Source organism: Poecilia formosa, unplaced genomic scaffold (assembly GCF_000485575.1).
Source record: "Poecilia formosa unplaced genomic scaffold, Poecilia_formosa-5.1.2 Scaffold501, whole genome shotgun sequence".
Classification (NCBI taxonomy): domain Eukaryota; kingdom Metazoa; phylum Chordata; class Actinopteri; order Cyprinodontiformes; family Poeciliidae; genus Poecilia; species Poecilia formosa.
The window spans coordinates 155,345-180,626 of NW_006800440.1; the positions used below are offsets into that span (position 1 = coordinate 155,345).

Below are 25,282 nucleotides of genomic sequence, written 5' to 3' on the forward strand. Positions count from 1 at the left end.
GTCATTCATTCATTCATTCATTCATTCATTCATTCATTTAGAATGTTTTTTACCATTTAATTTTTGCTGAAATGCACCTCTAATCTAAACTGTAGATGCAGCTTATCATGTATAACCTAATATTTGGAAAAATTAATGTTAAATTTTAAGTTGTTAATTTAATTTTAATGGTAATGGTGATTAAGGAAACATTTTTTATATATGATGCTATGCTATTCTGTTTCACTGAATACCTCCTGAAATTTCTTACAAATTATTGCTCCTCCCAACCTGCACCTCTTCAATCTATGTTTTATTCATACATCTTCTTAATTCATTAATCTAATCATAAATGTCTTGCACAAGTTGGAGCAAATAAATCTGATTTAAATTTAAACTTGCCAAATGAGGAACTGCTTGAGTAAATCATTTTGTGCTTCATTTTTAATTACTGAAAGTACTAATGGATCAAAATGTAGACATACAGTTTCACTTCCAGTAGGCCACCCATGCACTGTGGAGTGACTTATTCTTGACAAATCGCTGACATTACAGTCCAAGAACCCTGCTGTCTTCACTCCTCTATATCTGTTGTATGAATCATATAGCATATGACCATCGCCTTGGAGTTGAGAATAGCCTTCCCCCCACTCTTTGCAAACCCTGTCTGTCTGTTCTCTCACCTTTGTGCCCTCTAATAAAAAGAGCTGTGATGAGGCGGTGTCCGTGTCACCTCTGCATCGATTTGATCTGAAGTGAAGCTTTTCTCAATGATTTGATGCCATCTTGGTGGCAAGCATGCATAAATCTGTCACATTCCTGATCCAGAGCATTAAGCCACTGGTATGTCCAGAGTCGAGAGCATACGGTGGGATGCATGTGAGTGCCACATTTCACCTCCACAAATGAAACGCTCAGCTTCAAGCTATGTATCCTCTAAAATATCATCAAACCACTCAAATTCCCCAGTCTCCACAAGTCTGTCATCATGTGCTGTGTGCTGACAGTGGAGGGTACCACAGCTGTTATTAACAGCTTGGTAAACAATAGCAGCATAATTCAATTAGCTGGAACCGCAAGCATCTGTTTCTTGCATTAGGACTTTGAACTACAGCAGGCTGACTGCCTCTTGATTCAATTAGGCGCATGTACCGGTGTTACTACAGGGCCCTCCTCTTTCTCTCTGCTGGAATGTCACGGTCATGTGTATCAGCTCAATAAAGTCTGACTCAATGCAAAGTCCCAGTGGGTATGAGCTCCACATCAAATAGGTCTCAGCTGCGAACTACTCTGTAGCACTTGCAGGTGAAGTTAAAACTAGATCAGGCTCTTTAGCTTGCTTATTTAGGGCTCATGAAATGCTGCCATGGGACAAAAGTAAATCTGATGTGTATGGGGGTGTTAAGTTGTATCGGCCTGTAGTGCAATAAGTTGCACTCATCAAGCTGTTATGCTGGTTTTATGAGGAACTTATTTTCATTGTGTCAATTCGTCTGCTTCCAGTTGCTGAATACAAACCTGAATCAATCTGAATTTTGTGACTAAGCTATGATGTGCCAGAAAAATTATGGTGAGATGACATTTTAAGGCATCTGCAGCATCCTATGTTGGCCATTGTGATGGTTATCTGGACTAATGTTTATTAAACACTAGCCCCTGTTAGTATTCTGTGGAGAATTTCCTTCCGATATCCAAAGACTCCCAACATAAAACATCCAGAATGTTTCATGACAAAGAGAGGTTGCCAACCTCTTCAGCCTTCCAGTTATTTACTAAAAGTCTCATTCTCAGCCATTGTAGAGTGTGTGCGCAGTAAAACCAGCTAACCAAACGTCATGAACTCAGCTAGGGTTGCTACGTGACGACCTGGAATTGCTAGTTGAGGGGAAGTGCCTGCTGATTTGTGACGTTACATTCCAAACGACTCTTTTTCCAGATACAAAAAACCATTAACTTGTTGCCAAAATACGGCTGGGTGTTTTTTTAAGTGCATTGAAAAAAGAATGCACTACTGTTTTTCGAAGCAGTAGAGCTCCAAACTGAAGTACAAAAATGTGCAAAATGTGAATTTTGCATAATAGGTCCCATTTAATAACTTTATACATCTGTGTGCTTCTTTTAATTTCATTTTAAACACCTAACTGGTACTGAAATGTCAAATTGTATGTTTTTGTTGCTTAGCAATGGCATTCACATCAAAGACTGTTGGTAGTGTGACCTGGTTGTGTTTGCTTATGGTGTGGTCTCTGCATGGAAAATTATCTGAGTTTTCAGGGCTTGTCAAGTTAAAAATCAGTTAACCTTGGTCATCAACTGATATATTGGTGCATGTGTAGTTGATTTGAAGCAGATTTTGCCTGTAGTTGCATAGGGTCTCAATAGGGAGCTGCAGTGATTGTCCTTTATGTGAATTTGCATAATAAGAGGCAACAATCTTGATGTGGATGCCATAACCTGATAATCTGAAAAACTAATACCTGCATTTGGTTTTATATCTACAACTGAAACATTAGTTAATTTTTATCCAAAGTTATAAAAAGCTATTATGAAGGCTTAAAGATTCACTTAGATCCTCAGGTTGTAGATCCCTGCTATAGATGGTTCCACAAGGAACCCTTTGACTTCATTGGAGATGGACTGAAAATGGGGGAAGGGTGACGTGGATTTCTACAGAATAGTTTTTGTCATTGACTTTACTGGATGTAGTTGAATCTCTGATCCCTTTGATGGATCTTGTGCAGCAACAGTTTGATTTATTTAGTCTGTGATGGGATGGTTGGTCTTTCCATGCCTCTGATCCAGGTGCCACACCGCTTTAATTACTATTCGGAGCTGATGTGAGTGGACAGAGCAGCAAAGCACAGCTTGGCAAATACGAACTCCTCTCCACAGTTTGAACAGCAGAAGATCCACCTCCTCAAGGCCTACTCGCATAATTACTGGCTTTGGTAAACATTGCAGGGTTGAAACATAGAGTGGCCATCTTAGCTGATAGAAGAACACTGTTAAACTGACTCAGCCCTCTTTAAGCACATCTGTACATATGGAGCGTAGGCTTGTCAAGCTGGGATTTGTTGACTCTGCAGTGAGGTGTGATGTGGGCCGGTACAGAGGTCGGGGGAGAGGAGTGTGAACCTGACTATTTTTCACAGTTCAGTTAAGTTTTCTCATGAATTATTACTCCGGCGAGACAGACTGTGACCATGCTGTTTCCTGAACTTTTCACTGTGAACACGTCTCTACAGTCGTCATTAATGTTGTTCTGTTTTAAATCTACTTAGAAATTCACTTCCTATGTCAGATGTTTGACAGAAATTCAGTGAGGAAAAACATCTAAAAAAATGCTTGATTGTCCAAGAAATAGCTCCTTGTTTTACTAGAGCTAATATGCACTTAATTGATATCTTAGAGCCAGGGTTAGACCTGCTTTAGTTTACTCCCAAAGTGGACCTTTTACCACTTTGGGAGTAAACACATTTCTTCAGAAACTGTTTTAAATCTCTAATATCTAGACATATGTGTTGATTTTCTGTTGACTCCACTGTATAAAGGTTAAGTAGAAGCACATGTTGCAGTTCACAAAACCAACCACTCTGTTGTGCATTAGTGCCTTCCTTTGTTGTTTGCTTTAGACAAGTAAGACCACTTGTCTTACTTTTATAGCAAGTATGGAAATTAATCACCATCCAAAGGACAACACATTATGTGTTCAACCTCAGAAATATGTGAAACTGCAACAACTGTATGCAGACTCTTGCAAAATTCTTGTGTTTGCACCAGGTCATCTATCAATTTTTTGTTTTCTAATGGAATTCAGTATTCACTTTAGCCTTTTCCTGCTGTATTGCAGCTTCCTTCTTATTTATTGGCATCTAGGGTGAAGTTGTGTGAAACTTCAGTTTCCATATTTCTACACCAGGGATAAGTAATAAATCCACCAATAGCTTGATAATTAAACTGAGCTTGTGTCTCTCTCTTGAGACTGGATGACAAAAGGCTTCTTTCGGGTACATCGGTCTCGACTGATCCCCCCTCTTCTCATTTCCTTAGAGTGAGGAGAAGTGAACTCTGGCATCAGTTACTTGCTGGGTGCATGGTCTTGTACCACAAAGTGTAGGATGGGAGTTCTGTGAGGCGTAGCAAGCCAGAGAAACTCTAGTTGAGATGTAATTGGTTTTAAAGCTGAATGCAACAGCTGCAGCATGCACTTTGGATTCAAACCGAATTACCGTTGTGAACCTTAACCTGTACGAGGCGGTATGTCACATTTGTTGTAAAACAATAGAAACTAAACACAGAAATACAACAAACATGCATCTCCACCTAGAACATAATCATCTGATGCAGTTTTCCCACCAGCTGTGGAAAAAACTACAACCTCACTCAATCACTTTGGTGTTTAGCTGACAAAGAAAATACGAAAAGATAAAGCAAAATGATGCACACTCACAGACAGTGTAGTTAGCACATCTGCTACTCCTGAGAAATCCTACCTGGAGTGACACAAAGTCAACATGTTGGTTTTTCTTACTCAGAAAATGCCTGGCAAAAATAGCTTCACGTTTGCCTATGCCCCTTTGAAGCATCAGCTTTTATTTAAATGGAGTGTTTCTTGTTTTTAGTTTGCCAATTTTCCCTGTCTGAGATAATCTTAATCTCAGTTTCACATTATCACAGTATTTATAATTAAAAAAAAAAAAAAAGAATACGTAAAAAGCAATTATCCACTTTGATTTATTGAACTGATTTTGCAGTTTGCTTTTGTTATTTAGGTTTTGATACACACACCTAACAAAGCAATTAAACAAAAGCAATGTCAGTTTAATTTAAAAGAGCCTTTAAAGCAGTGCTACCTCAGTCAGAAACTGACACTCCTTTAGTTTTTCACCCACTGACTGTGTTGTTCACAACTGGAACTATTCCCACTTGTAGTCGCCTTTCTTGCAAGTTTTAGGAGGCTTCTTTCAGCTAGCAGACCAAAAGTATGGAACAAAAGAGGCGAGGTGGGTGGATTAATGTGCTACTTGATGCGTCACACAACTGGAAAAACTCTGGTCACTGCGGGACTTTCTCTGACCCCACAATGAAAGAACATTAAACCACAGGATCTGAAAAATGTTATGTTTCAACCTTAATTTTTATGTAATCTTGCTGTACCACCATACTAGCAACTGGCTCATGCCAAATGTAAGCGATATAGCTACATTCTTTTCATAAGTTAGGTGATTATTCTAGTGATTTAGTTAAAAATAATTAAGAACAACCTTTTTTTTTTTTACTGAAACTAAAGAATTGATTTTTCCTCTATTTTCATTATAAGAAATTACTACTGTAATACAATCAGATTTTATTTGAAGGCTTTTTACACACCAATATCCGGTGGGTGCTGTTATAAGGGTATCCTAAATTTATACATGGTGCAGTACAAATCATTAATTTACACTAATGTGTACAGATCCTTTAAAGCCTTAAAGAAGAGTAAATCTGTTACAGTTTGGTACCTGATCTTTCCTTTGTGACTCACCTTTACACACACACACACACACACCACACACAAAGTACTTTGCTGTGCTTTCATGCCAACTTCGCATCCGTGTCGGACTGAAGAGCCAACTCCAAACACAGCTGCAACCCGGCTGGTACACCAGCAGACTGGCCTGCATGTGCTGACATGAGCACACATTCTCAGGACGACCTGTTGTAACTAGAGTCCTACTCTTTCCTTCCACATTTCTGCCTTTGAAGGGCTCATGTGCTGTTGTTTCAAAACACAGACTCCCATAAATGTATCGTCGTCAGATCAGCCTGTCTTTTCTGTCTGGCAATTCCCTAATTATGCCTTCAAAGCTTTTTATGGATCACAGTTTAAAGTTAATCTTCCTTTAAAGGAGGGAGGGCATTATTAGCTCATTAAGCTGTCATATTTTCACTTGGATGGAACGCCGCGTTCAACGGACCTCCAAACAAGATGTAGGAGAAAATGTCACAAATCATTTCATCCAAAGTCCACTTAAGAGAGACAAGAGAGGTAGAGAGACAAGGCAACAATGCTGCTGCTTTTTATCTCATTTGTTTGGATCTAGTGACTTTGTAGATTTAAAGATGCTGCTTATGTTTTGTTTTACTTGCAAATGTACACTGATGGAAAACAACTGTCCTGGGAAATGAACTGGGAAATGCTGCAGGATGTTGCTAAATTGAATTTCTTTTTAATCAAACTGAAGAAAAAGTTCATTTTTATTTTATTTTTTTTATCTGGGCTGGTGACATACCAAAATGGAACTGATCAGGTGGTTTTGGTATTATATATTCTAAGCTATTGGATTTGCATGTTTGAGCCAGAATTTCACTCTTGTGACCCCTCAAGCCATTATGGATACCACTCTCACACTGGGAAGCTTAAGCAAAAGGTACCAACACCAATTAAGAGTTTTAACTGGTACAAAATTCTTCATTTTCCTGCTTGAATTCTTCCATTTGATTCTTTTTTGTGCATATTTGACACAAACACATGCAGTCTGGGTTATAGGTGATTACAAGTTGAGTCATTCTGGTAGGATAAAACTCATTTAAAGTCTGTCTGTGAATGAAGAGGGCGACAAATGCAGAAATAATCTTTGTTGCTGTCAAAACCAAACTTTATCCTGATGATTTGACTTAAAAAATGGATAAATGAATTTGAGGAAAGGTGCTCATGGACACAGTTCTTTTACACATAAAAAAATGCATAATTAAATTTCATCTACAAAAACTAAATTCTTTGCTCCTGAGTTATGGAGCCACAGGTGCAATAAAACCAGTGTCTCACAGGGAGGTCATGGGCTGTTTTAATGACCCATTACTGTCACCAGGCAATAAAAACCAGCAGCATACAGAAGACAATTACTCATCAAGCCTGGTTACAAAGACCAACCTCAGTGTTTTTACCAACCAATTCATTAGTTCAACAGTCTAGACTAATAAAAGGATTTTGTCTGGATCTGTTCAGTTTTTAGGATGTTGGTAGCAGAGTTTATAGAGAGAATGGCTCAGTTTTAGTTTGAAATGCTGGGACCAGTAACGGACTGGTTGATAACTTACAAATCATTTTCTCTAAGTGTACATCTCTTCAGTGGGGAAGCTGTTACTGAGGGAAAAAGACTTCAAGTTTGCTAGTTTAAGAATCTGTGTAGGTATAAAATTAAAAAATGCACAAAGACTACTAAAAAGAAAATTGTATTTTCTGACATATTTGAGATGATTGAGGTCCATTAAGGCTGCAAGAGAGAGCATAACCTTACCATGATGGAGAGAATAAGAACAGCAACACATTGCCAGGTCAGACCATAATCAAACAGAAATCAGACTCTAAAGTTTGATCGGTATAACGCAAAGTTAAATGTTTAGAAATAACCAACAGTCTTAATCTGGAGATCTTTAAGCCTAACATGAATCCTTCCACTTTGTGAAAAGAACAAAAACCTCCAACCTTTCCTTCACTTTAAACAGTCTTTGAGACTCATTGAAATGTTAAGTTAACTGCATTGCGCTTCTCCATTGTTGGTGCTCAATCTCCTCTCTGCCCTATTGAGTCAATCATTGTGTGGAAGCATTGATGTGGAGTCACTTTTGGTGTTTTTCATTTAAGAAGCAACATCTTTGTCTTGTAAGGTCCCTCCCACCGAATACATCCACTCTCATGGGGGTTGCTGGCCTTTTCTCTGAACGTGGTTTTCTGTGTCGAGAACAGAAAGGAAGTCTTTTCTGGGACACTTGGGGTCAGTTCTTTCTGCTTTTTCTCTGGTTTTACTCCTTTAAACAGGATAAATTATATTTTATCTTGGTGTTTTATCAGCACTGATAATCTCCAAAGCTAGTTGCAGTGCACATCCCCTCACTGCAGAGCAAGTCTTTACCTGTAAAACAGAAAAAAAAGCAACATCCAGCTCTGCAGGTCTCGCTGAAGGAAGAGACAACCCTAACAAAGATGCTGCTGGAGCCTTGATGTTTCGCAGAGGGAGGCCGGTGTGTTTAGTTCTGCTGGCCGCAGGGTGTGAATGACTCAGTGAACAGTAAATACAGAGTGAGGACTGGCTTCCTCTCTGAGCTTGCCTTTCTTTGATTTAGGACTTGGTTTGGTAAAAGTAACACAAGCCTGCTGCTGCTCAGCACCCCGTTTGCTGGATACTTTAACCATTTAGTGGGTTTTTTTGACACTAGTTGAAGGAAAAGCCAAACCCAGTTGATGTTTCAAACCCCAGAATTGGATTTAAACCAAGACTAGAATCAGATTAATCTTTTTTTATTATTATTTTAAATAAAATCAGACCCAATAAATCTACAATCAACTGCTGAATGAAAGTCCTATATAAATGAGTTTTTTATGTGCTATAATGAGTCCTGGTTATTTTGACATTTGCAGTTTTGGGTGTTTCATACCCTATTTTTCAAACATGAAACCTTAAATTATGTCATCGGACAATTTGGACAATTTGCATCAATCATAAGTCCTACTCCAGAAGAGGATGTTTTGTTCCATTTTGACAACTGATGATTAAAAGAAATTTTCTGTAATCAACTCGGTACAGTCTGCTATTATTGGTTTCATGACCCCAATAAATAAAGTCAGGTGGGATAATAGACATTTATTTCGGTTTAATCAGGAATCATTATTTAGAATTTTATGAGTCAGTCCAAACAGTGTAATATAAATAGGAACAGATCAAGGGTTGAAACTTAAATTACAACCATAAATTGGTTTCAGGCTGTGAAAGCCTGACTGATGAGCTTAGAATTAGATCAAACTTTTCTACATAAAAACATATGAGCCACCGTCTTCCTTGTTCTTGCTTTTTGTTTCTTCTTTGGTCTGGCTTATCATATCTGTATTTGGGTTTTAAGAACTATTGATTCAAACATAGTTCAGTTGGAATATTCTCTATGGTACTTACTTTCTAACCCGATAAAATCACTTAGGTTGTCAATAAATTTAGTGTTGCTACAACTAAACAAAGTGGAATGTCTACATTTTTTATCTTCTTTTTTTATGTTGTAATTTTTTATGATAGAGTCACAGCAGTCATTGGCAGAAATGAGGAGGTTAGCTATGAAAGCTAGAACATAAAAAAAAAGAATAACATTTTAAAACTGCTACGATGGAGGCTGGAGTCACGTCATGGAAGGATAAAGATGAGGCAAAGCCTGGATACTGTAGAAAGCCTGTGATCCAGGAGGATGACAGAAATATAACAGCACATCTTCCGTCTGTTTGCACTGGAAGTCGACTTTTGGACAAGCAGATTCTGAACCCATAACTTTTTAGTTTTTAAGTCTTTAGACACAGACTCAGACTTCCCTTCCAGCGTGTCTGCTCTGTGCAGGAATCTTAAAGGGACAAACCTGTCAGCTGCTCTCCAAAGATCTCACGATATCATTTCTGCACACAGGATGTTCGCCTTTGAAGCTGCATGTAAAGTATGTGCCATAGCACCTGTGGTTTACCGGGTTTGGATCCCCAATGCTAAGGCTCGTCTTTGCCCTTATTGTGAGGCAGCCGAAGCACTGCAGAGAGCTCAAAGGCTCTGGTCTGTGTTATCATGTCAGCTCCTGTCCCACGAGACAAAACACACACTCGGTGAAACTCCTGGTCACTAAGGAATATTCTCTGCTGTTTTTACCTCAGCTCTATCTATTTTTGCGTTAGAAGCTTTTACTGCTCTTTCACTAATCATGTAAGTTTAGACCTCTGATTGGGATTTGGGGAAAGTGATTTACTGCATAATCAGATGGCCTCAGTGCATTTTTTTCAAAAATAAACTGGTCAACGTTTGAAAGGAGGAGCAACAAACCATAGTTCTGCTGCATTGGTTGGTGATGGGCTGAACCTTCTGCCCCTTGCTCAGTCACAGCCCTACTCGGGAAATGAAACCTGGAATTTTCTGCAGGACAAGACGACCTCATTTCCCCCACAGCAAAGTTTATTCAGGCTTTCCTGTGCACACTTCAGATGTCCTGTTTGACATATGTTGAAAGAAATAACTCAGGTTGGTTGTTTTCCAGCCCTCACCTATTTTATCCCAGTTTAAATTAGTTTTCCTCTTGTGTTCATATTTAAAATCCCCATAGATCTCACTCTTTGTGGTGGTTCTTGTTAATGTATGTCTCAACAAGTAATTTCTTAATTTTTTCCTTCTCAATCTTGAATCTTTGTGAGGTACAGTTAAGCCACAGAGGCACTTCCAATGTTTTTTTCCCCTGTTTGGTTTGCTTCTTTAAATGTACTTCAGTTGGAGTCCCTGGCAGCGGGTCACAGAGTATAGCTGCAAAACTGTTCAGAAGCTTTGACAAGTTTCCATAACTTGGCAAGTTGTGCACTTAAAGTAAGGATTAATGAATTCCCTTGGACTTAATTATGCCACAGCACAAGCCCTTGTTGTTCCTATTTTTCCTCTCTCAGTGTATGACATTTGAATTTCCATCGGAGCGTGTTTGAGCCAAGTGGAGCTGCTAAGCTGGAAGCTTTTATTTCCTTTCAGGTTTGGTTCTGTGGAAGATGGACATTCCCTGCCATTTTTCTCCAAGAGTTCTGTCATGGAATAAGCAAAAACCGAATACTTCTCTCGTCAGAGTTATGTGGCTGTAAGAATAAAGCAGAAAACTTGCCTGTCTGTGCAGTTCTGCAAATTAAAAGTTTGTTGCATCCAATCAGAATGAATTATAGGGAGGATTTATTTTGATGGAAAAATAAAGGATCTTTCTGTAACTAAGCAACCTAGTTATTGACTGCAGCTACCGTCATTTGGACTTGTTAAGCAGTTTATAACAACAAATCAAATGAGTGATTTTGAGGAGGGGGAAATTGTTGGTCATTACTGAAACACTGGGTAGTTGGTGTTTGACAAAACACAGGCAACTGTCAAATGTGGCTGTATGAAAAACGTATATTTAAAAAACATTTTCCTTTAACTTCCAACTCTTGTGCTCTCTGTTAAGTCAGGCAATGCAAATGTTTTACTTAAAGGTGTATTTCCACTTCAGGAAGGTTTTGCAGGAGCCAGAGTATTTTTGGGGGGCTGCCTGAATTTCCACTTCATCTACCAGGGCAAAAAAAAAGATTAACAGCTTAGAAGACGACTCAGACATTTAGTAGGAAGGTAGTTCCTGAACCTTTGGGGTGGAGAGAGAGTTAGTGGAGAATGACGTGACTTTGCAAAAGGAAGCAGTAAAATATTTGGTTTTGACTGAAACTGAATGATTTTCCCTTCTTGTGACTAATCATTCTAAAAATATTTTTTTCCAATCAGGAAATTAACCACAATACTCCCCATGTTAGCTTCCAGTGATGCTTAAAAATGAAATAAGAGGAAGAAAATTAATGTAAGAAATTATTAAAATGGAAACTGTATTGTACTTTCTGAAATGTTCTGCTGGACAGAAAATGCAGATATGTCTGAAGACATTCAGACATATCATTCAGATGATGAGAGAGGGCATGACCTGAAGCGGATAACAGGAAGGCTGAACACAGTATGGAAAAGGCATTCTTTTTTATACTTTTGAGCTTTCAGCCTGTCTATCATGAAATGTAATAAATTTGGCAATACTTACAGCATTTCCGAAATCTCAGTTGAGGTAAGAGTCTACTCTTTAGTTAACACAGGAAGGCGGCTGTTTCTGTAACACTAGACATGCTTATTAGGGGTGCACCAATAAATTGACCTTAATTTCCCTAATTTCTATGTGATCGATCGATACCGTCCTTATCTATCTGTACAAAGTTTTGGAAAGTTTAAACTTGTCTGACAATAAAATTGGTACCGGCCAAAATTGGAATTGGCACTTTTATTTTTTTAAAGGTCGATGATTGGCCAGAAAAATGCCATCAATGCACCTCTAACCATGCTAATCACTGATATAAGGGGTTAAGAAAGTTCAAAATTTCACCTGTGAGGGATTAATTTCTGTGATGAGATGTTTTTTGTTTTCGTTTTTTTTTCTCTACCTCAGAAAACTACAAGTGAGGAGTGAGTTGGGTGATCCTCTCATTGTAGTAAGCAATTTCCTATATTGGAAATTCAAACATCAAACACATATGGGGAGAGTAAAGGTTCAGGGAAACCAAGTTCTGAGGGATATAGGTGTAGGGTAGTGTAATGGAAACTTACTATAGTACATTCTCTCCTGTTACCTCTCCAGACCTCTGCACCTGTAAAAAACTTAAAGACAGTATATCAGGATTCTTTAAGATATATTAACCCAACAACAGACATTACAAATCTCTCAGGTGTCTGAACATTTTTCTCTCGTGTCTTTTCAGTGTCTATCTGCAGTGTTTGTTTTCTAGGTGATTCAACATGTTGAATCTTCTTTGAGTCTTTCAGGACTTGTTCAGGCCTGGCATTAACACACATCATGTCTGGTTCAGAGTCAAGTGAAAAGCTTTCAAGTATGACTGATCATACTTGGTATTAAAATCCTATTTAGATGAGAAGACCCTTCCTCACTTTATGTTTTTGTGCTTAAATAAATATAATAATATAATATGAGCTTTATACACAACTGTCATGATATATAAAGTCAGAAATAAATTAATTTTGCTATTATTTAGACAGAAAATGGTTGGGATTCAGCTGAATCATATTTATTTTTGATTTATTTACTATAAAATTCTAAACTCTCTTGTTGGATAAAAGCCACAAAATGAGAAAATTAATATAGAACAGATGTTAAATATTTCTGATCTGATAATTTAAGTGCATTCACTTGTGTTTACCATCATTATTGGATCACCCTATAAGGATCTTTTTTTGTATGGTCTGAACTGAGTCGATGACCTCATAGAGGAAATGGATGTGATGGTATCTATCACTTCTTCATGAGAAGATACAGGTCTGAATAAATCAAGCTTTTTGTAATATGTGAACCTGTCTAAGGTTTTTGCATTTCTCTTGATTAATATCCCAACTTGTAGCTGGAAACCATTAAAACTGAACTCACTGATTATTTTTGAATACAGTTCCCTTGAAGCTGTTCCAGATCACCACCCTGGGGAGAGCTTAGTGATGAACTTCATCCTGGTGATTTCATCTTGGTTCATTGAGTTTACTGGCTAGCAGCTATTAAAAAAAATCAAGGAGGCTTCTTAATTGTTACGTTACTTAATCCAGATTGACATCCATCATGCACCCAAAAGCTTGTCAGTTTGTACCTGGCAAGACATTTCAGGCTGAAGTTTGGGCTTGAAATACAGCTGGGGAGGCAAAGGGGAATGTGTGTGGTTTTGGGCTAAAGTAGTTGTATGTAATTTTCTCTCCACCCAAAACATCTGTTGATTCCACAGAATGAGAAGTCATCCAAGTCCTCCATCTAGGAAACCTGTGTGCGGGTTTTTGAACGCTGGAGCAGCGTTCATCAGAGATCTGCAGATATAGAAACCATCCAGAAAAATCTATGTGTCCATTTATTTTCTATACCCAGTAATCTGTGTAGGGTTGACTGATGCCTATAATAAGAAACAACTGTACTTTGAAGAACAAGAAGTAAAGTTGATTTCTGACTATGCTTAGGGCTAAACACAGATACACAAACATCTGAATAAAACCCAAAAATAGTGGCATGCATTTATATTCAACCAGATGCTACAACCAGATGCTACAACCAGATTGTAGCATATGTGAGTCGTATGCCTGGATAGGTTGCCGGTCAATCACATGCACACACATACACATGCACCGAAAGGATATTAGTGATCGATTAACTTGAAATGTATAGGATATGAACACTTTGGTGGGGAATTGTAGTTTTAAGGCAACATTTACTCAGAACTGCTGCCTCAAAACTGCCAGTATTTTCTAACGTTGATTGGGGGAAAGTTCTACATTTAACCGCCAAGATGCATTGGGTGAGCTGTAGATGTCATTCCAAGCCACTAGATGGTGCTGTGATTTTTGCATGTCATCAAACATGCATAGGCTTCTGACCCTTAGCTTTCACATCATTAGCTTTCACCTCTTTGTAAAGTGTTCATGTAAACACATATATTCCTTATCAGAAATTGTGCTCAAAATTTTCTAGAAAAAAATCTACATTTTTTAGTTCAAAAGGTCATTCATAAAATTTGAGCTTAATCTTGCGAAATTTCTAGAAAAACTTGAAAATTTCTGAGTTTCTAAAGTAATTTTTTTCTAGCAAAATCTAGAGATTAATCTCAGAATTTCTGAATTATTTCGTGCAAATTTTGACTTTTGTAACTCAGAAATGTTCTTTGAGCTAAATTTCTGAGCTTGATCTCAAAATTTTGGAATTATTTTTGGTGGAAATTTGCTATTCATTTTTTTTTTCTACCTCCAATGGCCCTAATAGGTCGTTGCATGTAAACGAGCGGTTAGATTGCAACAAGCATGTTATGATTTAACTGAAAAGCAGCTCTGTGTAAAAGTGACTGGAGGTTTTGTCAAAGCTTACATAAAAGTGGAGCTTTGCCTTTATTTCCTCCGCTGTTCTGTCTGTGATCTTTAAACACAATAAGGGCCCAGTTCTCCATCTGATTTTCATGCTTACAACACCGCCATCAAAGTGATGCAATTATTGCTTGATAAGGGTAATTAAACTGTTATTCCCTTGAACTTAGGACATGTCTGAGCTAACTGTGCGCCAAAGGTTCATCTGCAGAGGATGCTCCTTCAGCTGCAACAGGATGATGAAGGCCTCACCCACTAAGGCTCTATTACGACTCAGTCTCTGGTTCAAGATGTGGGAGTGGGTGGTGGAGGGGGAGTACAGTTTGGCACAAACATCAGACTACGCTCGGATCATCTGGCACAGACATCAGTCTTGCCTGCGGGCGCATTAATAACCCCAGACTGGTGTTTCATCAGGGCTTTCTCAGTGCAGGAATAATGGAAAACAAGATTTGTGTGAGATAATAGGGGAGCGAGAGCAGAGTTGTTCTTTCATGCGGATTTGTGTTTTAGACCAGGTCAGCCAGACCGGCTGAGATTAGGGCTTGATCTGCCCTGAGTAGAGTGTGTCTGAAGCCGCTCCGCAGGTTTTGTAGAGAGGAGGCCTTTCTAAGATCACACTGGAACAGTTCACAAGATCTTAAATTTTAAAATATAGGTGCATCGCACCCAAATGTTTAGCTATTTCAGTAATTCAGTTCAAAAAATTTAAACTCATTTGTTATACTGATTTATTCTTTTACAATTTTACTTCATTTATTTGTGATTGCTGTCACTTACAGCTAATAAAAGCTCAAAATGTTCAAATCTTGAGCTCATTTGAATTACTGCATTAAATAGCATAGAGCTGATGAGCATATGTATCTGCTAAGTTGGTATGTTAGTCCAGGTTGCTGGAAAAGCGGCCTTCAGCTGTGCATTGTTGGTTCTGGTAGCTCATCATTGACTTGACCAACACCGGCAAGTGAGATTTATCCCTAAATCATCACTGACTGTGGAAATTTCACTCTGGACCTCAAGCAGATTAGATTCCAATCCTTCAAACCTTGATTTCTAAATGAAATCTACTATTTGCTTCAATCTAAAAAGAGGGAATTTGGACCACAAAGCAAAGTCCAATCTTAGTTAATCTTCCCCAAATATTTGAATCTCCTCAGTGCTTTGCTTATCTATGTTGCTTGAGAGCATTTTTCTTCCTTCTACTCAATTTTCTATAAATGTACTTATTTGCAAAAGTATCTGAACAGTAAGATTATCCTCACTGTGGAGGGTACTAATAATCATCCAGTGGACAGCTGTAAAACAGCTGAAATTAGAATTTAGATAACCCATGATCCGAGCGACTGGTATTTTTTCCACCAGTAGCTTGGTGGAAAAAATGCATTTGATAATAAAGGAGTTCCATTTTTTTGAATGGAAATCATTGAACTTTTTGATATCGTAATTCACTGAATTGCTCTTTTGCTATAATTGGAAACAAACTATATTCTGCATCTCAGCACTCTTGATCATGATCGTTGTGTCTTGTGCTTGGTGTAAAAAATAGTCCTGTGGAAGTAAAAATCTGCTGCAAGTAGTTTATTTTGCTGACAAGCTGAACATTTGGCATTAGTAATGAGGATTAAGGTCACTGGGGAAAAATTGATGAAGAAAGTTGTGCAACTAACTTTCTGGAGGAATATGTCAGATTTTTTCCTATTATGTGTCTGAGGGCTCCCCAAATTCAGAGAAGTCTAAGGAAAGTTGAAATTCAGAGAAAAAAAAAAAGTCTCAATTCTTGGATTAACATCAAGAGTTCTGGGGCCAAAGTCTGAATCCTGAGAAAAAAACAGGATTCTGAGATTAATGTCAGATTTTTTTTTTCCAAGTGTATCTACTCTTATTCCATATTTGTATTTGAAACATTTTAAGAAATGCATTCTCATTGAAAAGCAATGAGTGACAATAATATTTATTTTAAAAAGTCCCATTGAGCATGTTTTATATGCTAAAGCCTGCAGATGGGTGTTGCATTTCTCATCATGATGCGGTTGAGCCCTCTGGTCAGAAATACCTTGCTTGTCGCCTGTTTGTTCATTTAAACGCCTTTTTCGCTAGAACCTTCCAGTATAATTGGTCTGAACCAGCCCGGCTTCTGCTTTAAACTGTCACAGATTTGGAGGGATGTTACCTCTCTGGTGAAAACGCCCTTTAATAATTGCCTTCCTTCCACTTTTTCTCCTCTGAAAGGTCAACCGGCTTGTGACGGCATGTGCATCAGCAAAGTGATGAGTCATACATATGGAGTAGCCAGGGGTTAGTTTCACTGGGCTTTTGCAGATACCTGCAGGGTTTGCCCTGTCACCACACCTTACTGGATTTTCAAACAGATGCACTGCTCCCCTTGCCTGTAATTACCTATTATTATAGAAGGAAATGGATCCCTTGCATCTGCTTTCAATGAATAGGCAGGTCACCCCTGCTCCTGCTTTCTTATATTATTGCATAAACTCAGGGCAAACAAATGTCTTTGTAGTTGTGAGCAAATTACCAAATGAAGGCCTGCATTCTGAATTATGGGGACAGGTGAAGAAATCTGCCTGTCAGCTGTTGAAAGAAAGGTACGTCCAGACTTTGTTTATGTCTGTCAGATGCTGATGTTTTGTTTCGTCGTGCAGCTTGTACAAAGTGGAGCATGTTGTCGTAAGCTTCTTGGATCTATTCGAGCCACATGCAAATCTGAACAGTTGCCTTCCTTTCTAGGTCAACATACTGTTCTATAACACTCAGTCAACAAATGTTCTTGGGGTTGTCTTTTTTTTAAGTGTGACTGATTCAGAGTATTTTATTTTAATTGGTTAGCAGTTGGTTATTGTGAAGCAAAAGTTTTCACATGATTAATTAATCTTAAAGATATTCAAATCAGAAGGTTATGTCCGGCAGCTGATATTGTTTGTAAAACTTTGAACTTCTCACACTGATTTTGGCCAATTATTATTAAAGAAACTATCATTCAACATATGCTCTAAGTACTTCCTGTTGTGATGTCATTATGAATATCAGAAGCAGTGGAGAACTCACATTGTCTGTGTGAGAAAACAATTGTTTGAATTTCTGATCTTGTGTTAGCAGTTAGCTAGAATGCAGAACCTTAGTGCAGATTTCCAAAAGGCTGCAGACGTTTCCAAATCCAGTATATTCTATGACTATTGCAGAAGAAAAAGACTAAAATTACTGTGCTGTGTGTACTTCCTGGTATCTCTGGAAAGTTTTCTCATCTTTTCCTGTCTTGTAGATTAACTGCAGAAATGTCTCATCATTTCGTATGAAATACAATTTCCAATTTCCTTTTATAAAGTTTCAATGTCATCCTGCTCCCTCTAATTTAAATTTAAACACCTCACTGATACTAAAACCAGTTCACCTTCAGTTGTCTTCATTCAGTGTTGGCTTTCACACTGAAGAGTGTTGTAAACTTGACCTGGTATTCCTTTCATTCACTTTATGTAAAAAGTTCAGATTTTTCTTTTTTTCTTGCTGACTGACTCAGACCTGATCATTCTACAAATAACTTGTATCTCTAACAAGCAAGTGAAAAACTGTTTTTTTTACACATGGACTACAGCCTCCATTTTCCACTATTGTTCAGAGGAACAACTTGTGAGAAAGCAAATGTTTGTCTTTTTCTTTTTTCCGGATTTTTCAAACCAGATGCTCTTCTACTTGTTTTATTTCTTTTTGGTTTATTTGTTTGTCGGTGATCATATGGTATTAATTTAAGCAATCCAAATAAATACATTCTTGGAGTAAACAAATGAAGCTATTTTCACTTTTTTTTCTTTAGAAAAAAGCCCACATCAAATTGCCCTCACATTCTTCAGAGCTTCCAGTTTTTTTTTTTTTTTTGTCAAAATGGGCTTCTTTATTTTCACATCTACAAACACTCTCACATGCCCACATGAGCATTAAGAAGCTATTTTAGATTAAATGCAGACTTTTACACCCGGCTCCTGACTGTTTGTACTCTTTGAAGCCTTTTATGATTGATAAATCAATTAGAAAAATATCAGGGTTTCTGTTTGCAATTAGCAACTCCAAAGTAAATACCCAGTCTTAAATGCCAGAAAATGTAATTTTTTTAGCTTCAGTTTTAAGATGGAAAAAAAATGACGTTTAATATTACGTGCCTTTGAGTATATGTCAAGCTATGCAAAGCTAACGGGACGTGAAACATCTTCCTCCTCAGCTTGCACCAGAAAGTTCTGCATCATCACTTGACATTTAAATCTGGCAGAGACTTGAGAACAAGGAGCTTATTGTGTATTTCATGTGCTCAGCTGCATGAAATACAAAGCCTATTGGCAATGAGGCTCTCAAACACAAGACTTTTATTTGTTTTGTCAAAATTAATTGGATCTAGCTCTCATCTATCGATGCAAACAGACTCCCACTGAAGTTCAGTGTTTAAAAGCTAAATATTTGTATTAGCTGTAGTAGATATAAATATCTTATACTACTTTTTTCTTGTGTTTCCTGTTGGTTGAATGAATAACAACATAGCAAATATATTTTCTGATATAGAATAAACATCTAGGTATTGTTCAGCTCTGTTTGCAGTCTGTTATTTTTGAGACAATCATGTGGAGGAAGGGTAAGTAGAGTAAAGGAAGTGTTTAATTTAGCTTAGGGATTTTATCTGGCGCTCTAAGCATAGGATCCAGCAGGCGTGGTCCTGTCTGGGGGAATTCCTTCCCAGAAGTTCATCAGGGAAATGGGATGGCTGTCAGGCTTTCCAAAATTCTCTTTTATCACCCGAACTGCCTTGTGCTTTTTTAAATGTTTTTTTTTTCTCTCTCTCTTGACCCTCTGTCTGATCTGATTATTGCATATCTACTCCCTGAGGCGCATGAAACCAGATGTGCACAAAAACCATGACCTATATTTAGAAATCTGCTTTTTGAATGAGATAACTGTCTTTGTTGCTACCTGTTCCTTAATCATGTGAATCATGACAGGTGAGACCAAAACACAGTCTGGTGTTCTGTCTGTGCGATGGACTGGTGAGGCATCCCTGCAGGGTAACAGTCTAGACAGGAAGATTCCTGAAATTGGTGATTTAATATATTGAAGCTTCCATTGTTGATACAGTCACTAACCAAATACATATTGTCATAGCCTTTCAGTGTGACTCATACTGATATGTTTTATCTGGGGTTAAACAGGATGAGAAGCCTAAAAAAGGGAGAAACTATTATAGGTGAGAACAGGATGCATGCAAGATTCATTCCAACAGCAAGGTTCTGCTGCAGATTAAAATGTAATTTAATGCAACACATAGAATGAGGAATACAGTTACAAAAATGTTCAATCCCCTTAACTTCAGTGAATGTTATTTGGATTTTATGAGGCAGATCAACAAAAAGCAGTGGGTAATTTTGAAGAGGAAAGCAAATCATGCATGTTTTTTTTTTTTATTTTTTATAGATGACAATCTGAAATGTAAGGCGTGCTTCTCTATTCAACTGCCCTGAGTCACTACTTTGTACATTTGTCCCATGCTATAAGTGAAATAATCTGTCAGTGGAATTGGTACCAGTACTAGTCCAAAAATACTTGCCAAGATCTCAAAAAACATTGAAATCCGTGCATCATTTGCTTTAGATTTTAAAAGTATCAGCACTGAAGTTTGCTTCCAAATGTTTTACAGTGTAAAAAAAAAATATCCAGGCGTATGAATACTTTTCATGGCACTGCATGTGTTTTCTCTTTGTGTAGTAAACTTGTAAGTGTATTTTCTCAAGCATTGAGAGATCAGCCGATCGACGGGCCTATAAAAATTGTAAATGACGCAAGAAAGCTCCGAAGGCTCAAGAAGCTTTTGTTAAGCCCCGTGTTGACCTTGGATAAAAGTAACGAGGGAACCACTGTTTATCTCCCATCCAACAGCTTTTCCCTCAGCACTCATTCATTACCATATCTTCATCCTGCATTCTCTGTTTACTTGTCCAAAGTCTGCCCTCAGACTTGCTCAAGTTTCTTTCTTTTACTAGCTGAGATTTTATACATGTTGCAAAAACAGTCGAACAAATTGAGACAGAATAAGAAACTTATTGTGCAAGTGTTTAACTCCTGCCAAAAGGCTTTTAAAAATGTTTTTTCCCCAGGGGACTTGTTCTAATAAACTCCTACTTCTAATGGTTCTGCTAAATTTAATTGAATTAAGAAAAGCTTTCATAAAGTGAATGTTTTAAGATCCAACCTCCACATTTTCTCATGCTTCTCGTGAAACAAGCCTCTATTAGATAATCCACTTTTTTTTTGCAGTAGCCCAGCCTCTTGATCCTTTGTTAAGGGTGACAGAACGTGTTTGAATCATGAGTTTAAAGCTTTGAAAGGAGGAAGAGCCAATGGAAAAAAAAAGTTTTTATGTGAAGAAAGTGGGTACCTAAATCCTTTTCTCTGTCTGATCCTGATAATTCCCATCAGGAATGCTCACTTCTCTCCTCCATTAGGGTTCTGCTAAAGAAGTAAATCTCTCTGGCTTTTTGGAGGCTGGTTTAAAATTACCTTGATCTTTGGATTGGGGCAGATGAATGACTTCCCTCACCAAACATAGTAGACCACCAACAGGAAAGTTCCTTGTTAGGTGTGGGCTTTAGGCCACATCTCTGCAAGACAGTCTGTGGGTGGATTTACTTCAAAACATTCAGGACTATTATTAGGCATTAAAGGGACCTATTATGCAGAATTATCATTCTGGACGTTTTTACACTTCCCTTTTTGTCCCAACTACTCCTAAAAACAGTCAAAGCACTTAAAAACACACCTAGCTGTTTTTTGTCAATAAGTTAATGTTTTTTAGTGTCAGGTAAACAAGCTGTTTCAAAAACCTTCCAAATGTCGAGTCACATATAATAGACACAGTTTACTGTGTCTATGTGGAGATCTAGCACATTTGGTCAGCTCGTTTTACCACTGGATGTGCTGTACAATGAGTGCTGAAAAACAGTGTTTTGTTATTAACTTACCATCCAGAAACATCTGGCAACATTGTTGGTTGTGCAGGAGGCTCTACTTCTATTTTTCAAAGCTGTATGGTTGTACAGTTACACATTGAGTTTGGGGGGTGTGGCCAGTAGCAGCTAATTTGGATTTAAAGTGACAGGAGGCCCTAAAACAGCTAATTCTGAAAGTAGGAAGAACTGAGCAGACTAAAATATCAGTATCTAAGAATAACTTTGTGCCAAAAAATGTTATAAACATGTTTTGAACACATTGTTCAAAGACGCATAGTAGTTAACATTAAAAAATTACAGACTGTCAAAATAAAACTGGTCAAGTCACAAGCCATATTGCATTGTAAAGATTTTCAAGAGGAAAACAAGACCCAGGATCACTGAGTGAATTGAAGATGCTTTGTGTCAATTTTCATGGGTTAAGCGTTGTAGGTGTGCCCACTTGCTTAGCAGCAATTGGCTCTGCCTCCTACCGCTCACAGTTCTCTATGAAACATGGCTTTCTTTAGTGTTTATTGGATCCCGTCCGGCTCTAACCTCAAATAAGGGAGTTGAGGAGAGCTGCCAGCCCCTGCAGAAGACTGCCTCCTGTACTCCGTTTCTCCAACAGTTTGAAAAATGCATGTGTCAGGTTCCTGCGTAGGTCCGGCTCCTGCACAGAAGCATCTTTCAATAGCTCGCCAAGCATAATACAAACAACCTCTCACAACCGTTAAAATCCATAAATGGTCTCACCACTGTGATGGCAGAATCTGAGGAATGTGCAGAAAAGTTCAAATCCTGCATGTGGCAGGTAATAAAGCTTTCAGTGAAGTTCTGCTTTGAAAAGTTTAATGAACAAGACATTACAAAAGCTGAAGCAGGATTTGGAGATATCTCCTCACAGGACCTTTCCCTCTGTCTTCTCCTGCACCCCCCTCTGTCTGCAGGGCCTCTGGGGAGGGTGTAATAACACCTGCAGCTACGCAGCTTCAGAGGTATTTTTATCTCCTCCTGGAATTCCACCTCTGTTCCTCCTCTCCCCAAAGAACTCCTGTCTAAACTCATGGGAACTCGGTCAGAGGTGTTCTTTAACATCGCTTTACCTCAGTGTCCTCCTCACCAGTTGGTAAAGATTGCATAAAAACTACAATTAAATATCTAATTTTGCAGTAGCAGGATCTCATATTGATTTTTTTTATTTTCATAAATACAACCTTTAATTTAATTACATTTATATTCAGTTTTGAGAAAAAATATCTTTCAATAAAATCCCCAGTGCAACAGTTTGTGGTTCCTTCTCTGTTGATACTTTGATAAACTACGTTTTACCAATAAGACACAACAATTCAAAGAAAAGGGGTGTTTAAATCAAGAATCCATCCATCCATCCATATTTGGTGTTTCAATAGCTCAAACACCAAATATCCATTGACTTTTGCTTAATCTGGCTTTCCCATGCTTCATCTGAGGTGTTGAAATCGACTCTCGTTGATGTAGTAGCATGAGGAAAAAAACACCATCTTGTTCGCAGAGAGGCATTCTTCCATTCTCAACACAAACGATTTCAACAAAGCTCTGTGTGAAGTGTTGTATGATGATTGATCAGAAGTTTGTGAATGACTTGTACTACTTTTGTTTTTGCCTTTTTTCTCAGCCAGTGGAATTAACTTGACATCAAATGATCCACTCAATAACTAGAGAAACTTTAGAACAGTCTTCTTAATAAAAGATTTCCATTCTATTCAGATTTCGCCTTGCCTATGACTGTAGGCCTTCACTATATGATACCTGTGTGTCCTTTTCTCACCTGGTAATCTAATAGTAATGTTGAGGATGAACTCTTTTCATAGTTATTTCAGTCAACTGTGAGTCAATTCAAATCTAGCCTGTGGATATTCAGTAACTCGAGAACAAGACTCGCATGCATTCCCACCGTACAGAACACTGACTCAGTCTAAACATCACCCAGGAATATGTAGTGATGTTTTAAAACATTTAAGATCAGTTCAGTTGAAATAGTTCCTGACATTTTCCTTGTTTTTACAAGGAGAACCTTGAGGAGCCATGAAAGGTGCAATTTGTAAAGTAAAAGTATTAATGAGTCCAAGTGACATTCATTGTCCAACACTTATATGAGGTCATATTGCAGAGGTAAAATGTGCCAGACAGAGACTCCTCACATCCTCCTCCCTGGCAACGCTCTCCAGCTCATTATGTGAAATCCCAAAGCATTCCCAAGCCAGAAAGGATATAGATCCTCCAGCAAGTCCTGGGTCTGCCCTGGGGTCTCCTCCCAGTGAGATGTGCTCAGAAAACCCTCCAGGCGGCTTCCTGATTAGAGGTCAAAAATGATTCTGCTCATGCTGAGGAGCAGAGGCCAATCTCTGAGCTCCTTCTGGATGATGGAGCTTCTTATTCTCCGAGTCGGAGCCTGGCCATATGAATGAAGCCCATTGTGTTTGTCTCTATTAATTGCAGCATTCAAATTGTCTCCTTTTTAACTCTGCATTTAATATGATTAAAATAAAGGCCTTACTTTTCTACTGAAATAGTTTGTACAGTTGCAATAACATCATTTATTTTTCATTTCCATCAAAAGCTACTTTAACAGTATTTAGTCAGCATATTAGTGGTTGGATTGAGAGGATAATTTAGGTTTTTTAAATACCACCACCGTCATGTTTCTATGAAGGGCTGTGAAATAATATTTTTGATTTCTCAACACATTGACATTCTTTTCTTTTTACCTTGAAAAAGCAAACAGATCTCTAATGAAAAGAAGTGTAAAAAGAGAAGAGGAGCGCTTTGATGTGCAGGTGCTGCCCAAACAAAATGTTCTGTTCAGATAACAGCAGGGTGTGTTGTGATGGGTTAGCTCAAAATGTGTCTTGGGTCAGGAAATACAAAACATGGATCAAAAAACTCCTGGTTTGACACGCTCAGCATGTTGGAGCGCCTACAGGAACTTTGCTGCTTCTCCCCGAAAATTCCAGCCAGTTAGGAGATAACATGACTTTGGGAACGGTCAGAAAGTACCGTAGGCTTACCAACAAGAAATTACTCCCCACGGTCAGAATACCAGGGGGACATGTAATTCCCCGGCCAAGAGGCCTAAAGGTCATTCTGTTCTCACAATTTCAAAACTATTATTATCTGGATGCGCTTGATTCTTTCCTGTGTCTCAGGGTGCAGATTTGTAGCGATTCAACCATTCAATTTGTTTCAGAAACTCGTGCCTAAGCTGTGCCTTTCTTTTGTCCTTTTTAGACTTTTTCCAGTGAGTGTAGCTAATCGAGTATGATAAACGCGGGGGTTTCAGGGAGTGGGTTGACAGACTGAGCTGGTTCTGGCCTGTGATTATATGGGACAGTGTGAGTGTGGCCAAGACAACAGGTGGTGTCAGATTAGTTGGTCCTGAAGCGAGAGGGAGGCAGGAAGAGAGGAGGGTGAATCTGTTGCCATCGCTGTGTAGAAACCAAAGCCATTAAATAGCTGTTCTACTTCCTTTCTAAAGCTTAACTCTACATGTATATCAACACAGCAGGATTTGTCATTAGGTCATTTGGTTTTGTAGTAATGTAAAATTATTTGGAAAAATTAAACGATGAAGTCCAAACATCAGAAACGGTGATTCTTAACTAGAATCACGACAATTCTTAACTAGATTTAAAATAAGTGTGGTCAAGATTCATCTATACATCCCCAAAGTTTTCCCTGAAAGTTAGAAATTATCCGAAATGTGGCAATCAAACACTGGAAAAGATAAATAAGATGACAGGAAGTTGTACACGACATGATTTTTAGCGTGAAGAAACGTAATTATGTGTGATTTTAATTGTGCTTCTAATTTAATGGAAACACCACAATTGCAAAATTGTGTTTCTTTTC

The 25,282-nt window shown here is 38.2% G+C and overlaps 1 protein-coding gene across 19 annotated transcripts in view; it reads left to right on the forward strand.

Moving 5' to 3' along the window:
- hspg2 (heparan sulfate proteoglycan 2) overlaps positions 1-25,282 on the forward strand; it is a 119,899-nt gene that overhangs the window by 1,724 nt on the left and 92,893 nt on the right. The window lies entirely within an intron of this gene.